Consider the following 19,450-nt stretch of genomic DNA (forward strand, 5'->3'; position numbering starts at 1 on the left):
TGGCCACCGTCTAGTGGTTGCTAAGGGGGGAAGCTAAGTGTAAGACATGTAACTAAGCATTAGTAGGCAATCCTATGTAAATGAGTGGTAGGATAGTTAATCACACTGTCACATAGCAAATGAGCACATTCTGTGTAGTGTAAGAGTTAGATAAGGGGGAGTAACAGAGTAGGAGATAGGTGACATCACAGGGGGGAATGTCAGGAAGACATCAAGCTCATTGGAGCAAAGTGGTATGTGAAAGATGTCAATCACACAGCATAAAAAGAGGAGTGTCAACAGATAAGCATGGGAAAGTCAAGAAATGGAAGGTGTACACTGTGGCCAACACCAAAGTTTCTTGCTGTGCATGCATGCGCGTGTGTGTGCGCTGGGAGCAGCGAGTAAGACAGAGTGCGCGCGTGTAAGGCAGAGTAAGCATGTAGGAGCCTGTTTAAAGATCTGTAAACCTGTTTGTGCTGGTGTGCGCGCGGTTTAACCCGAATAAGCGGATTCTAGTCTGTGTAAGCATGTGTGCGCAAGTGGTAGCCACTGTGAGTGTGTTTTCGCTGGTATGTGTGCTGCTCCCCTCTGAAGAAACATAGAGGAAAAAGGAAGCAGAGGAAATAGTAGGAAACTAGCAGGGAATACTGGTAGAGCTAGCAGGTGAAAACAATTAGAAGCAGGCAATTACACAGGCAAAATACTAGCCGAGCCCAGCACTTAAAACACTGCAAACAGCATTGCAGTATGTTTCTCTCAAGAGACATTGCAAGACAGGAGTAAGCTAGTAGAAGTGAAAACTGAAAAAGCTGCACTCAGAGCAAACATGCTAGGGGCTGCCATAGCTGTTATAAGGAGACATAGGAGGCTTGCTGAGGGTGGTGACAATGCAAATGCTGCCAGACAACCCACAGTGAGGAGACAGAGAAGAGTGTACAGGCCCAGGGTCACCTACCAGGGGTTACATGAGCTGGAGATAGTGGAGCGCTATAGAGTGGACAGAGACCTCCTGCAGCAAATTGTTGAGCTGTGCAGGCCACGCCTCACACACAGAACCAACAGAGGGGAACCCATCCCAGTAGAAACCAAGGTATGTGTTGGCATGAGAATATTAGCAACAGGTACCATCCAGAGACCAACTGGTGATATTATGGGGATATCACAGGCATCAGCCTCCAGGGTACTGCACCAGTTCCTGGATGTCATGTCAGCACATGTTGGTGAGTATATATATTTCCCCAATGCCCATGAGGTATTGGCCAGCAATATGCGTCTCTTCCAGCAAATAGCGGAATACCCTGAGGAAGTGGGTGCAATAGACTGCATGCACATACGCATCAAAGTACCAGCCGGTGAGCGGGGTAGGGCCTACATTAACCACAAGGGCTTCCCCTCCATCAACTGCCAGGTCGTGTGTGATGCCCAGGGCATAATAATGAATGTGTGTGCTGGCTGCCCTGGGAGCTACCATGATTCCCATATCTGGCATTTGACACAGCTGTACCAGACATTTGGCAATGGGGACATCTCATATGGTCACCTAGTGGGGGATGCAGGATATGCACTGGAGCCGTGGCTGATGACACCCATCAGAAACGCACACATACCTGAACAGGAACGCCATAATGAGGCACAAGCACAAATATGTAATATAATAGAGCATGTGTTTGGGCTGCTCAAGTCACGGTTTCAGTGTCTGGACACATCTGGTGGAGCCTTACAGTACTCACCAACTACATGTACCCAAATTGTCATGGTATGTGCTATGCTACATAATATGATTCTGTGAAAACAGCTGCAGCAGGACCAGCATAGGGCCTGGACAAACAGCCCCCCCACCATTGCCAAGGCCATCACAGGCAGAGCGTGACTCGGAGGACGAACAACCTGAGCCTGCCCCAGTAGGCAGAAGGAGGTGTGCCCAGCATGCCCTGGCCTTGGCAAAAAGGCAATGCATAGCACATACACTGGCTCAGTAGGAACCCTGGGAATGATACCCCTCTCTAACTCACTCATATAGTAACAGGGATGCCTAACATGACACAACCTGCTCTCAAACATGTACAGGGAGTGTAGTATGTTCATCCGACAGAGGCAGCCCTGCAGCACCACCTGAGGTATGATTGCCATTTGTTAAGCAATGTAACACCATCTAGTATATGCAAACATGAAGACCCTGCCTAACATCTCACCCTCACCAAGCATGATGCCACACTATGAAGACAACAATATCAAGTACAATAATTGGCTGAGGTATTGCTGTTAGCAAGGGGGAACACATGGCTGACAGCCTGGGCTGACATGCCGAGCAAGACATGATGCCCCACCTGCTAGGGATGGCACACACCCAGCACACCTGGCTGTGTGGATACTGGCAAAGGCTGTTGTCACCCCCACTGTGCCTTGAATAGGTAAGGCTAGAAACACAAACCCACCACCATAGATAGCACAAGGGATAACAACCTGGACGTAATGCTACCCAATGCCAGAAGTCTAACCTGCAAGGTGCATGCAGACCAAACCCACCACAGCATGGAGAATGGTAATATGTGTTCTGTAACAGAAACCTGAGTCAAGGCCCAGAAGAGCACCCTAATACTACCAGGTTATGCCTCATACCATGCTCTACAGCTCCTAAATATGGAACACATGACAATAGGAGTGTGGCTATCAGTAATTATCAAGGATAACCACACCCCCAGGTTGGTACCATAGCAAGAAGCAGCATGGACTATCCACGGGCAAGTAACACTGGCTCAAACTGTGTCCCTGTTTGAAGCCTGCTACAGACCACTCTCACAAACCCAAGTACCCCAGCCATCCTTCCTGAAGACACTGCAGAGTATGAATGTTTCAACAAATACCAAACAAGGCACACACAAAGTATGACATAGGTGGCAATCCATTATGTATGGAAGAAGTAATCAGGGACCTAGGGACACAAGTGGACGGTAACCTGTCATGTGACACTCACATTGCCAAGGTGGCCAGGAAGACCTGCTATATTGTCCACCTTAATATGAAAGGATGCACATGTAGAGCAAGAGAGGTCACTGTGCCCCATACTCTTCCCTTATCAGGCCCATACGTGACAACAATGCCCTAGTTCGGATTTACCTTACCTTACACCTGCAGCAGTTAGAAAGACCCCAAATGTACCTCACCAACAGGATAAAGGGTCAAACATTGGACATCTGCAGCCTGGCTGAAGACACCACAGCCCAATTCAGAAGCATACTGCCCAGTCAGAGGTGACGTATGCCTGATGTGCAAGGCCATGTCCAATCCAGAATGAATGGACATGCTCCACTGCAGAAACCCCAAATCCAGCAGAGACACAACAGTGAGATATCTAAACCTCCACACATAGATAAACAGGATGTGCTGGAGGGACAGATCCATAACCCAGAGGCTCCTGACACTCTGGAACAGAATCCCAGTCCATGATAGGCTGAGCTCCACACTCAAACTCAACAAGAGAAATCTCATGAAGTGCATGGGAGATAATAGGTGTACACTGGGGGCCATCCCTGTGTCACATCTAGTAAAGTAAACCCTACATGGGCATAATATGTACATTGCAAGGGGTGTCAAAACTCACACACAGTCTGTCTGTGCTCAAACAAGGCCAGGGCAGATAGCCTAGTATGAACCTATGAACCTATGATGATACAAATTGTGCAGGACACAAAAGATTATCACACGGCTGTCCTACCTGATGGTAGGAACCATGGTGATAATCCACAGATATGCTCTGCAGCACTCTAATATCACAAACAATACACCAAACCCACACACAATGCCAACATCCTACCTAACAGATTCCTTGCAAACTCCCCACCAGCACCTAACTGCCAAATATCTCTCCCAGCAGAGTGCTGGCCCCCTGACATTGCAGATGCTGAGGTAACAGCCAGCATCCACAAAGTGCAGCTCACAGCATCAATGGTACCAGATGGTGTCCTGGGTTGTGTCCAACAAGTACTGTAAGAAGAATGGAACAGCAAATAGCAGTACTGCGCACTATCAGTCCTACCACAGGATATGTACCCAAAGAGCAGTGTACAGCAACAGTGGTCCCTCACCACAAAGGGGGTGCCTGAATGGGTACTGCAAACTATCACCCCTCAACCCCGACTATCTAGGTTGGCAAAGTAATGGATAACAAGATTGGGTACCTACAGACATTGGACCCTACCCAGTGTGGCTGTCATAGGGCAGATCCTGCCTTTTACAAATGTCTAACTCATGTGAAATGCGCACCAAGGCCATTGATGTGGGGAATGTGGATCATACAGCCTATCTGGACCTTGCTAAACCCTTCAATACAATACCCTAGTTGGCAGTACAGATAAGCTCACCAGCCTAACTATAAACCCCTATGCAAGTAGATGGGTTGCAAAGCAGCTCAAGGACAGAACTGGCCTGGTCAGACATGCTGCAGCCATGGCAGACTACAAACCAGGAACAACTGGCATCCCACAAGGCCTGGTCCTGGGACCTCTCTTGTATGCTATATATGTCACATAGGTACAGGCCAACATGGAAGGACTCTGTCTGAATAGGTTCGCAGAGGACTACACACTGCCCACCATATTGGACCCTCCAGCTGACACAAGCAACCTACAAAAGGCACACATAGAAACAGACAAGTGGTGCCACAGCCATGCCAACAAGCTAAATGCAGAATAGTGTATAGTCAAATCCTGTGGAAACACAGTACATGGCCAGAAATTACCACATATGTGTTAACCCAGTAAGTACATCAGGAGCAATAAGAGACCTGGGGACACAAGGTGATAGATATCCTGCATGTGACAACCATGTGTCTGTAGTGGTTACAGAAACATACCATATACCCACCTAATCATGAAGGTAAGCACAGCTCGGTTAGGGTAGGTCAATGTGACTCTCCAGTCATCCATCAGAAGCCTCACAATTGTGTACAATGGCCCTTCAGGGATGTTCCTTAGCAGACACCTGCAGCAACTGGAAAGACCCCACAAATACCCCACCAGGAGGATAGCAGAGCTGTAACAGATGCCATGTGTCACTTGATAAAACAAACTGCAGCTCCACACAGTGCCATACCGCCTGGCTAGAGGTGAACTGTGCCTGATGTATAGAGCCATGACCAATCTGGTATCAATGGACATTTGGCACCATGTAAACTCTGAATGCTGGTGACCTATGCAGCTGACAGGCCTGAACCCCAGCACAGACATAAACAGGACATGCTGTACCGATTGGTCCATAACCCAGAAGCTCACTCCACTCACGACTAAACTCCCACTACAGGTTATCCAGGGAGTCCCTCATTGACTGTCATCCAGAAGAATCATGATGACTGGATGGGAGATGGTAGGTGTACCCTGGATATCACCTGTATCTCACGGGTAGACAGAGGCACAGCACACTAACCATGACATATGTCATGGCAAACACCAGTAAATGTGTGTTGAAGGACAAACACTCTCTGACTAGCATTACAAATGGACTAGGGCACATGGCCATTGTTTGTCACTGTCCACACAAGTTGTGGAATACATAAACAATGTCGGACAATCATGTACTATGCTGTCCATATCTGAACAAAATGCAACATGGTCATATCTGCACAACTGGCCCTCAACCAGTCTGTTGTGCTCACTATAAATATTACAAGCAGTGATAGGAGTGAAACCGATTATACTGTCCACCACAGTGAAAGTACTGCACCAGTACACTATACGACAATACAACTGTTTGGTCAGTTGGAAAGGATGTTGACAACTGTATGCAAACTATCCCATGGTGAACCTGCAGGCACAGCATAATGCCTGTTAGGTTCAGACATAAAGCAGCTGGGCAGTAAGAACACAACCTGATGTCCAACACTCAACTGTACATGTGAAATATAGATGGCATCCACACACAATCACAAATGTGGTGGTCCACAGATCCCAACATAAGGAAAGGTCACACTGGGCATGCTCGCACACTTAGATAAATGAGACGTGTCAGTCAAGAAGCCATACAAACTGTGAACTGGGCATGCTCACACACTTAGGCCATGTCAAAGTTCAGCAGTTGCACACACATATCTGGCATTTGTATGTGTTAACACAGGAACCTCCCACAATACAGACATCTGCTCAGTGCACACAGTGAAGTTACAACAGAGACATAAGTAAAGTACTGGATCCCACTCATATGCAAACATCTTCCACAGTACACAAGTTGTTTATAGAGATAGGGAAGGCTATGGCAATAAAGACCCACAAACAGTATATGAGCAACAGATACTTGCATTTGACAGGTAAACATATGGTCATAGAGTGCAATACTAGACTGTTGTCCCTAGGGAATACAGAAGGTTATCCACAGTGTATTTGGCATCTGCCTCCACAGTACAGTAGGCCACTGTGCCTGTGCAAAGTTAATGCATAGATATGCTCTCCCCTGTACTGATGGATAGTAACAGATGTACATACCTCTTCATACATAATGATGTCAGCACACTATACATATATCAGGAGCAAAAACGATACCCAGTAATGTGAATAGCGCGCTCTGCTACTGCGTCTCTCACAAGTGTCATAACATAGGTAGGGGTTTGAATCCTGCAAATGCTCAGTGTGTGTGAATGTGTGTGGGGGAGTAGTGTGTGCAATTCCATGTATAAGAGAAATGTCCCTTTTGGCAACTATTTCTACACAACACATGCTGCATATTCCACTGTCTAAACACTGATGATGTCAGCACCCTATAAGTACAGCAGGAGAAAACAATCCTCCCAATAATGCAAATATCGTGCTCTGCTACTGCTTCTCTCACAAGTGTCATAACATAGTTAGGTAGGGGTTTAAATCCTGCAAGTGCGCAGTGTGTGTGAGAATGTGTGTGGGGGAGTAGTGTGTGCAATTCCATGTGTAAGAAAAATGTCCGTTTTGGCAACTATTACTACACAACACATGCTGCATATTCCACTGTCTAAAAACTGATGATGTCAGCACCCTATAAGTACAGCAGTAGAAAGCAATCCTCCCAATAATGCAAATAGCGCGCTCTGCTACTGCATCTCTCACAAGTGGTATAACATAGTTAGGTAGGGGTTTGAATCCTTTAAGTGCTCAGTGTATGTGTGTGGAGGAGTAGTGTGTGCAATTCCTTGTGTAAGAGAAATGTCCCTTTTGGCAACTATTACTACATAACACATGCTGCATATTACACTGTCTAAACATTGATGATGTCAGCACCCTATAAGTACAGCAGAAGAAAGCAATCCTCCCAGTAATGCAAATAGTGCATTCTGCTATTGCGTTTCTCACAAGTGTCATAACATAATTAGATAGGGGTTTGAATCCTGCAAGTGCTCAGTGTGTGGGGGAGTAGTGTGTGCAATTCCATGTGTAAGAGAAATGTCCCTTTTGGCAACTATTACTACACAACACATGCTGCATACTCCACTGTCTCAACACTGATGATGTCAGCACCCTATAAGTACAGCAGGAGAAAGCAATCCTCCCAGTAATGCAAATAGCGTGTTCTGCTACTGCATCTCTCACAAGTGTTATAACATAGTTAGGTAGGGGTTTGAATCCTGCAAGTGCTCAGTGTGTGTGTAAATGTGTGTGGAGGAGTAGTGTTTGCAATTCCATGTGTAAGAGAAATGTCCCTTTTGGCAACTATTACTACACAACACATGCTGCATACTCCACTGTCTCAACACTGATGATGACAGCACCCTATAAGTTCAGCAGGAGAAAGCAATCCTCCCAGTAATGCAAATAGCGCGCTCTGCTACTGCGACTCTCACAAGTGATCTAACATAGTTAGGTAGGGGTTTGTATCCTACAAACTCCATGTGTATTTTTGTCACACAGTTTGTCCATGTGTGTGGGGTGTTGTTCCCAATATTGCACAACATACATCATATCAGTAATGTCAATGCATACATGATGTATGTGTGTGCCACCTACACATATGTACCTGTGAACTGCAATAGTTGCCATGTCCGAAGCCTGCCTCATGTGAATACATGGAATATGCATCAGACAACTGTATGACTGTGGTGTTCTGTGCAGGGGCTGCATGTGGTATGTGACTATACAGTGTGGGTTGTAGATGGTGTCATCCCACCAGTGAGGGATACATGACTGGTCTGGAGCATATAGTCCACATGTTGGTGATTAACAGGTGCAGCATGTTGTCACCTCTTGTGGGAGTGGTAACAAGCTGTTCCATAGCAATGCAGGGAATGAATGCTAAGAACCCTTCAGATAGGGTCTTGGAGCTAGAGTAATGTTCACACTCTATGTTTGGGTAGTCGCAGTCCACCCATATAATGGTGTTTGTAGAGACCGTCATATTCCCACTTTTGTCAGGAAGGCCAAGTGGGTTTCCTGGGTATGGGAGGGTGGTGTGTGCCAGGCTATGAAACTGAAGGCAGTCTAACCCACTGCTAGTTGCACATGGATAGGCTCTGATGCTTTGTGCTGTGCCACCAACCTGGGGGGGGTGTGTATCTGAGGTGCCTTTGGATACATCCCCCCTGTTCTGGTTTGGTGGATGTGTAGGGGACGACAAGCATGGTATGAGGAATGACCTGGCAGTGATGGTGTGCACCTGGGAGCCTTGTACCAGGAGTCTGTTACTGCACGGATATTGCTGTACCCCATGCTAAGGACAGTTTCCACTGCATGCATCTTGAGGTTTACACTGCTGCTGTTGAGTAGCATTTCTATTAGTGTCCTATCCCGTGTGATACCTGTGTAGGTGGCTATGTAATGTCAGCCTTGCATACAAAGGCACTATGTGTGTAGCAACAGCCTCTGCCAATATACAACTGCCCATGGGTGACAGGTGCAAGCTGCCCCAAGCAAAGCAATGTGGCTTGTCCAGCATGTAATCCCACACTGACAGGCATTGGATCCCCTTTGAATGTCACTGAAACATATGTTAATTGCAGAAACTGATCATCCTGTCTACATATTGCGGCAGCATTCTTGGTGAGGGTAAGATGCTACTCAAGGTCAGGGTCATACCAGCCTGTGCCACAAGCTCAGAGAGGTCCTCTATGTCCCCTAACATGTAGTCCAGGGAGGTGCGTCAGAGGTCATACACACTGACACAGACAATGACTGAGTCATACTTCTACATGCCTTAGAGTGACAGGTATGCTTGTGTTATGTGGTGGATCATTGTGCCCGACGGGCAACTCAGCGTGACCCTCACCTTGTTCAGCCTGGTGAGCAGGACCTCAGTGTACCTGACGATAGAGGTACCTCATGCAACTGTAGCAGGTGTGTTGTCAAGCCATATGGCCTGTGACTGTTTGGCACACAGGCTTTGTTAGCAATGTGTTGCACGTGCTCTGCTCTGGCTTAACGTTTGCTTGTGTGTCTGCTTTGCAGGTGTCAGCTGCTCAGGTAGGATGCTATTCTGAGAGTCCAATAATGTACCTGTGTGTTTCTGTGTTTGGATTGCGGTCGTGGCAGGTCTATGGGAGACTGGTACTGTATTCACTGTAGTATCCCACTCCACCTGACAGGGAATGCCAGTGCTGAGTTAAGAGAGCTTAGCACCCAGTTTGGCTATATGGTTGCATCTCACGCATGTTGTAAGTGTATCGGAAGGGGAGAGGGTTGTCTGTGTACATGAGGCAGCTGTAACATTGTCACATGACTCACAGATTCACCAACTGGACCTGAGAGTAGATCGACGGGTGACCTTTGCACATGCTACCATAGCGTTGTGAATCCCATACTAAGTAATGGCACATAGGGCCAATGGGGAACAAGGTACTCAAGGTGACTATATGAGGGTGTAGTGCTCCTGATTTGTTAGTGCTGGCATATATGAATGCTGTCGAGCAAATGCGAGGTAAGTCATATGCAATGTGTTACAGGCAAGCTACATTCAAGCAGGACAAACAGTGATGTTCTGTCAAGTGAGACACGGACAGCAGTACAGTAAGCAATACAGATGTCACTAGAGATCCACAGAGGCACTGTAAATCTGCACTGCAGGTGGAATCAGTGTTTCAGGAACATAACAAGCAAACATGCATACAAACAAAGCTACAGTCAGCAGGCCTGTATGTAGACTATGCTACAACAAACAAGGTGTACGACTTCCAGTAGGTAACAGTGCATATATGCAGGCACTATAAGCCTGTACCCACACATCCACAGGTCAGACGGGCTGGGTCCAGCCACAACCCCCACAAGTGTATAGACCACTTACCTTCGTAATGTTGAATAACTGGCCTGATACCCAAGTGCTCATACCTGTAATAATACACATGTCAAATAACAGACACTGAGCCCTCACTCAGCAGTTCCAGACTTAGTATTTTGTATGCTACCTGTCCTGGCACCACAGTATCCTTGACATGTATGGACACTCTCCCTCCTGTCATAGTTAGTTCTGTGTTTTGGTGTTGTCATGCATGGTATGAGGTGTGACCTTGTAGTGCTACTGTGCTCTTGTGAGCCTTGAACCTGTTGTGTAGTACTGCACAGATATCAACATCCTCAAACATCCTCATTGCAGAGTCGAGTGTGGACAGCATGCAACTCGCAGTTGACATGACCATCATTGAGTATCAATAAGTACATTGTCATATCCCCTGTGCTACCTATGTAGGTGGCCATCCCTTGACAGCCTCACCACCAGTATGCAAAGATGTGCAGACAGTACAATGTGGTAATTACTATGGGTGTACAAAACAATACAATGACATTCATACTGTAACTGCATTAGGCATGCTGGTATGCCCACAATGACATCATTACACTGTACTGTTGTCAACATCATACTATTACAACACTTCTATGTAGTCACCCTGTGCATCAGCACCATGTTAACCTGTTCCTGCACCGATTTTACAGATTGCAGGAGGTGGCACAGTTTCATCATATGCACAGGGTGTGTACCTGGTATGCCTGAGTCTGCCACTGATACAACCAATTGACATTTCAGTGTGTGTGTTGGTGAGGGACAGCAGTACAAGATGGGGCAATGTTGATGCAGTGTGTGCGTGTATGCGATAGCCCTAGGTGTTATCACTTTGCATGTGTGTATGCATGCACACAGTCCCACCTCATGGCTGCCATATACAGGTGTTTGTGGACAGCCACAGACTGTACCTGCCAGGTCATACAGATCACTGTCTGTGGCCGCGGACATGGTACCTGTGCCTGGCAGGGGTGCTATGGACCGTATCAGCTACTAAGCCAGACTGGGTACTGTCATCAGAAGCAGGTGGTTGGTGACTGGAGACAGGTCCCTGTTGGGACTGTCCAGCGCCACGTGCATGTGGTCTCCTGGGGCAGTCTGATGACAGCACAGACCCAAAATTGCTGGGGCTGCTGCTGGCACTATGTGAGCCGCCGCTGGCCTGTCGTCGTCCGCGACGGCTTCCAGCTGCTGCTTTTGCTGGCATATGGCCACGTCGATGCCTCAACCATCCACCATTGCCCTGGCTCATGGACATGTTGTTGTGGAACAGATCTAATGTGTCCCCCCAACGTCTGTCAATGACCTCGGTGAAGTTACGGATGGCAGCCGCAACATCACGCATACTGTCACTCATGGCTGTGTGACATGCTCTCAGCTCCCTCAGACCCTGTCTGGTTTACCGTTCCATACGTGACTGTGCCTGCATTACAGCCCGAAACATAGCTGAGGTTGAAAGACCTCTGTGGGCATGTCCGACAGGGGCGGTACGCCCACGGATGCTCCCACGAGAACCCCTGGACGTCTGCCTGTGTGGTACCATGTCAGGACCCTGGCCATGGCTGCTGTGTGGGGATGCATGTGCCACTGATACCACATTACCCTGGTCAATGCCCACTGTATCCTGTCCATCACCGAGGGACATTGGTGACAACGGATGTATTGGCAGGATGACTGCACGCATTGATGGGGTCGACAGCTGTGTAGTGTCAATTGGCTGACCAGTGATGGACCCTGGCACACCAACCTGTGCCATTACACAGGTATTATTATTATCACTATCCACAGTGGCTGATTCAGGTTCCCTGCTGCACAACACCAGAGCAGCACCAGAACCTGTGGGAGTAAGACAGGAAACACATTTTACAATGTGTACATAATGTCACCACTGATACACACATGCACACATGCACACATGTGCACATGCACACATGGGCACATGCACACATGCACACACCTCAGTATATGAGATATCAACACACAGACACAAATACACCTGCAATCAAACACATAGCACTACTGCTTCAGCCTATTATTACTGTTAGTATCAAGAGTATTGAAGGTAATGGTATTACACACTCACCAGAATGGATAGGCTGCCTTGCTGTTACACCAGAGGGACCTGCAGAAAAGAGACATTTATTGTCAGTGGGCACAACTGTGCCATTGATTTTGTGGGCATGATACAGTTCAGTAGTGCAACAGTTAGCTTCCACAGGTGTACTGCTGATATTGAGAATATCACTCTTGCACAATAATTACCAAGATTACAGCTACAAAACGAGGACACACCTCACACATGCATAACCTAACAATGTACAGAATGGTCAACTATACACATGGCATGTTACCTGCACGCTCCGTGTCCTGCTGCTGTGTGGCTCCAGCCTCCATCATTACACATGTATGCTGCTGCTGTTGCTGTTGGGCTGGAGCCACAACATTTAGGAGTAGTCCTTTCAGTCTGGTGAGGGGGGGATGTCTAGACACCCCACCACCTGTGGCAAGCTGCTGCCTGTGGATATCCGATGCACACTGACGGACATTTCTAATTAAATCACTGCAGTGATGGCGTACCTGCTCATATGTCCGGTTATGTGTGCCTATGTAATTTACCCAACAGACCAGGTCTTGCTACAGTGCAGCCCTCTCCTGCTGGTTCTGGCTGGTGTGGGAAAAGAGTACTGCGAAATCCAGCACCAGGCTCTGGTGTATCTCTTCCTCCTTTGCAGCGGAGGTGACAGGGTTCCGCTGGTGAACCATAGCCCTGAAAAGGAGAAGGAAAATATGTCAGCAATATCTGTCAGCAAACTATGGCACACATAATATACATAATACTCGACTGCAGTGATATAACTTAACCACCATATATAGCATCTTTTTGTCTATTGGGGGATACACATGTAAATGACCAGATATCAGTGCTCATCTGACAACTGTGCAACAGTACCTGCAACACTCCATACGACAGACTAGTATACTGCAGCAGTCAACACACTGGTTCAGGTACAATGCACAACCTCACACTGGGGGTTTGTATCAAGGTACTGTATGGGGAACATTATAAGCCCATGCACTGCACACAATGCACGTTACATATTTCACTGGTAATGCACACTACTCTTACTTGCCATAACCCTACCTACACCACAGTGACATACAGGGTAACACAGCACAACATATGGCAATGTAGTATGTGTTGATCGCACTACCTCACACATCTGTCTCTGGCCTCACACCAAGGACACACACTACCATGACAGACAGACAGTCATGGTGAGCAATCACACCAGTACACAACATGCACCCAGTCACTGGCACACTCAATCCACCTCACATATTTCATTTGCAATGTGTTCATGGGTGTGCATTGTGTCTTAGGTAGGTAGTGTGCTTTTGGCCCTGGGCCTACAGCAGCATACTGTTATGCTACCCTGCCCCTTGTGGCACATGTGTTATGATCATACCTGCTCCTTACAAACAGTTACACAGGGAGACTCATATGGCATATTACCTATCTGCATAACATTCAGCAGGGGTATGTCTGACATCTACTCATGGGGAGCCTTGCTTCTTAATTCTGTGTGGTTTACTACAGGGTATGTCGTATCTGTGGGTAGGGTCCTGTACCTCCACCATGTGCTCTATACTGCAGTGACGAGGACGACAGACATAGATAATTTGTGATGTGGATGTTGGAGGTATTACCATGGTTGTTAGACAACTGTCATGGGTGTGACCGAATTATGTATATCCAGCAGTGATAACCTCTATGTAGGTAGTCTGTGTGCGCTCTGTGGTCTTGTCAGTCACTCTGCATTGGTATTGTATTTGAGTGCAATGACACAGTTACTTGCATATGTCTGTGTCCTTCTGTAGCTGTCATGGGAGGTACATACTGTGTAGGACATTGTGGGGTGTGGAGGGGTACAGTGACCTACATGTCCATAGCCGACACACCATGTCCGCTGACACATTCCATGTACAGGTATCACAGGACTAGTGTGCCACTGTGTATATCATTGGGGAGCCTATTGTACACTTGTTGCCCCTGTTCCCCCCTGACACATGCAGTGGTGAGCAGGCATGCAACATATGTGGTGGTTACTGGTGTCAGTGTTTTTGAATGGGGTATGGTACTCCAGTATCCACACTGCTGTTCACTCCATGCCTTTGACACCAGGCACCTGTTGCAAGACATCTGCACACATGTGCCTCACACAGTATATATATATATATATATATATATATATATATATATATATATATATATATATATATATATATATACATGTTTGTATATATGTATATAATATGTATATATATAGATGTAGATATATACATATAGATGTGGGGAGAGAGGGGGAGAGAGTGAGAGAGAGACAGATGGAGTGTGAGAGTGAGAGGGGGTGGGATGAGAGAGAGAGATAGTCATATACAGACATATCTGTTGTCAGTCAGATCTATCTGTATATGTATATGTATCTACATATATCTATATATGTATGTGTTTATTAAATATATCTGTACGTACATATTCTACCAATCTCAATGTCTGTGCAGTAAGTGAGACCTGGTTCAAGGCTCCTGAGAGCACACAGTGGTACCAGGCTATACCTCGTATCATGCTTTTTGGCCCCGGGACTTGGGACAAAACAAAAAGGGAGGGGGAGTGTCCATATTCATGAAGGACACCCACACCTCCAGATTAGTGACAACACATAAAGCATCATAGACCATCCAGGTGCACATAACCGTAGGCAAACCTGCTATACAACTGGTAGCATGTTACAGACCACCCTCCCAATCTCAGGAACCACAGTCAGCCTTCCTGAAGACATTGGAGGATATGAATGTCCCACCACACACCATCATATTGGGAGACTTCAACTACCCTAACATACACTGGGTGCATTATTCTAGCCCAAACACCCTAGACTAAAAATGTTCCCGGAATTCACTAAGTCAAATGCAATGGAACAGCTAGTCACCTCTCCCACAAGGGGAGATAATGTACTAGACCTGATCATCACAAACATGGGGACAATGTGCTACACACCGGAAGTATACCCCTCACTAGTCACATCTGACCACAGACTAATCACCCTGGATATACATATCCCACCTCCCCCACAACACAAAAGACTACAGTGGGAAACCTCTCACATGCCGACTTTAGACTTCTTAAAACTGAGTTGGTATCCTTAAAGCCCACTGGGCCAGTGGAAACCACATCCCACAATGCAGACACCTTCACATATGCTTTCTATGGACATCTCCAAGAATGCATGGATCATAAAATCCCAAATAAAACCAAGACCCTCTCCACCAAGGGCAAGCGTCCTGTCTGGTGGACCCCAGCCATGAACAAATTGTATAACAAAAGAAGGTATCTACTGCACGGCAGAGCAGAATACCATAGAGATAAGACATCTCTGATCAGCACTAGTAGAAAGATACGTTCTGTCATACAAACATGCAAGGCCAACAATGAAAGGGAAATCGCTATGGACACTACAGATAACCACAAGGCCTTCTTCTGCTATGTTAGACACCTGGGTGGAAACCCTCAGATATGTTCAAAGTTAGTTCACAGTGACAAAAGCTACACTGAACACACAGATATTGCCAACATTCTGGCAGACAGGTTCAGTGCAGATGTCTCCCCTCCCTCACCCCCACATGAGGAATTACTTATCCCAGCTGACTGTAACCTCCCTGTTATCTCAGATGTCCAGCTGAGAACCGCCCTCAGCAAAGCTGTAAACACAGCATCAATGGGACCCGACGGTATCGCAGTTTGCATGCTATGTGAACTCCAAGAGGAGCTAAACACGCACATAAAATGCTATTCAACCGTAGCCTTACTACATCATATGTACCTGGACACTGGCATACAGCAACAGTAGTCCCACTCCACAAAGGAGGCACCTCTACATACCCTGGTAACTAACGCCCCATAAGCTTAACCAGCCTGGTCTGCAACGCTATGGAAAGAATCATTATGGAACTCATACACAGAGACATTGGGGACTTTGACACTTGATCCCACCCAGTTCTGCTTTGTAGAGGGCAGATCCTGCCTTATGAACCTGGTTGACCTTTTCAAATCAGTCACTAGAGTCATTGACGAGGGCACAGCAGTCTATACAGCCTACCTGGACTTGCCGACGGCTTTTGACACAATACCGCACTCTGGCATCATAGACATGATCAACAGCTTAAATGTTAATCCATATGTCACAAGATGGGTTGCAAACCAGCTAACGGATAGAAACCCTACAGTCAAACTCACTGGTGACATGTCAGACTCAGAGCCAGTCACAAGTGGTGTCCCACAGGGCTCTGTCCTGGGACCGCTCATATATTTCTCAGATGTGGAAGCAGACATGGGAGGGTAGTGGCTGACAATGTTCAAAGATGACTGCATACTAGGCGCCATAGTTGATACACCAGCTGACACATACATCCTACAGAAAGGCCTCATGGAAACCGACAACTGGTGCTGGAGTCATGGCCTTAAACTGCATGCTACATAATGTATAGTCATACCCTTTCGGATGGACAAGGTACCCACATATTATCACATAGACAGTAACCCACTGAGTACAGACAAAGTAATTGGAGACCTGGTGACACTAATCAATACTAACCTCTCATTTGACACCCACATTGCCAAAGTGGTTGGATAGACTTCCTACCTTGCCCACCTTATCATGAAGGGATTCACATCCAGATCAAAAGAGGCCATTGTACCCCTATACTCCTCCCTTATCAGGCCCATGACTGTGTACTATGCCCCATTTGGTATGTACCTCACCTGGCACTTGCAACAGCTAGGGGGGGACCCCATGCGTACATCACCAGGAGGATCAAGGGTCTCCAACAACTTTCATATGCTACCAGACTAAAGTAACTCATGATCTATTCCATAGCATACTGCCTACTTAGGGGTGATCTGTGCCTGATGTACAAGGCCATGTCTAATCAGGTATTGATGGACATGTTCCACCTCATACAATCCAAATCCATCAGAACCACAACAGCTACAGATTTAAACCTCGGCACACATATGAATAGGACATGCTGTAGGGACAGATCCATCACTCAGAGGCTTCCCATACTGTGGAACAGGATCCCAGTTCATGTTAGGCAGAGACCCTCACTGACACTCTTCATGTGAATTCTTGACGAGTGGATGGGAGATCATAGGTTTACACCAGGGGTCATCTCTGTGTCACTACTAGACAGAGGCACAGTAAACTAATGCTATTATGTACGGGGGTCTTCACTGTGTCACTACTATACAAAGGCGCAATTTTCTAAATCTATTCTATACACTGTCTGCAGATAGCCTAGTACTAAACTAGGACATATGTCTATGTATTTCTACATCCGTCTCTATCTATGTATACACATATGCATAATATATATATATATATATATATATATATATATATATATATATATATATATATATATATATATATATATATATATATATATATATATATATATATATATATATATATATATATATATATATATATATATATATATATATATATATATATATATATATATATATATATATATATATATATATATATATATACATATATATATATATATATATATATATATATATATATATATATATATATATATACTCCTTTTTAGTTCCACATATGTATACACACAGTAACGTACTGATGAACATCCATTACTGTACAACCTACTTGTACATTGCACTACAACCTACATTGCTATGTGCACATAGCTACCTTCACATACATATGTATGTAGAGCCTTCAGTGACAGTTGCAGTATGTCCCCGGCCCTATGCACATCTTCATATACATAGATACCGACCAATAACACATCTGGGGGTTCACAGTATGTAGACTATTATAGCAGTACTATACATTACCTGTGTTTGTTGCAGCTGTTTGCGTAGGCTTGCAGTAATTTGGCCTGCTGTCAGCCTCTTTGTTTTGTTGTTACTGTTTCTTTTTTTTATTTATTTCTCTTTCTTTCTTTCTCTCTCTCTCTCTCTCTCTCTCTACCTCCAGTGGGTGCAATGAAAGTATTGCATGTGTGGACTGGGAGTACAGGATGCCTTTGTAGGTATCTGCACATGTCCATGTGATGGCCTCTGCACCAATTGTTAGACAGCATTTACTAATTGCATGCAGCCTGTTGTGTAGTGATTGCAGTTCTCACTGTGATTACAGGACAGTGCTATAAAAAGGTCTGTTAGGTAGGCATAGCCCTTTCAGATTATCAGGGTGGGGACCATGCTGGTTTGCTGTGGACACTGTTCTGTGAGTGTAAGGGTTGGTATGTCTCTCATATTTCAGGCTGTGTTGTAGACACTGCAATGCATGTTGTTCTGTAAGCTGAGTATTCATTCCTCCAGTGTCCTCTTCTCCATGTGTATGTAAACTGACACCTACGACTAGTAATACTGTGTATATGGGTGTGTGTGCTTTCCTGTGGGGATTGTGGTGTACCTGGTATATAGCAGTGGCTCTTGCAATCTGTTGCTATGGCTTCAATATTTGGCCTTTACATTCACTCCTTGTATGCCTGCTAGGTGTCTTTCCTGTAATGTGTTGCTATGGCTTTCCTATTTTCCATTTACATTCACAGCTTGTAATTCTTGCTAAATCTGTTTGGGCAGCAACTCCCTATGTGTTTGTTGTGGTAGGGTGTTATTGCATGCAGTGTGGTCTGGCCATGGTGTGGGCCTTGACACTTACAAGGGTATTTGATCATGCTGCTGAGCAGGCCTCAGATACTCTCTGGTGCATCTTTTATCAGCCTCATGGAATGGTACATATCAGTGGGATACTCCAATGAAATATTCTGATGTTCTGCATTTGTGACTGTGGGATATTTCAAGCATATGTATTAGTAAACCATTTGTGACATGCAGGTGGTGCATACCTTCAGTCATTCATAGTTACCATTGCATGTGTAGTTACACCTTTCTGCCTACTGTTAGTACATTTGACAGGGTGTCAGTGGGGCACAGTTGACATTTGTTTTCACATCAGGGACATCCCTGTAACTCAGTCACAGTTGCTATGTCTGATCTCTTAACTATTCAACTATTGCAGTGTTTATCCTGCTCTGAGTATGTGTGTGTGGCTTGCCAGATGCTACTGTGACATTATTACCTAGTAGCTACCAACTAGCATGACTGTTTCTCATCACACAGTACTATTTTACAAATCCATTAGAT

Source organism: Protopterus annectens, chromosome 12.part0, assembly GCF_019279795.1.
Source record: "Protopterus annectens isolate FY-2018-M chromosome 12.part0, PAN1.0, whole genome shotgun sequence".
Classification (NCBI taxonomy): Eukaryota; Metazoa; Chordata; order Ceratodontiformes; family Protopteridae; genus Protopterus; species Protopterus annectens.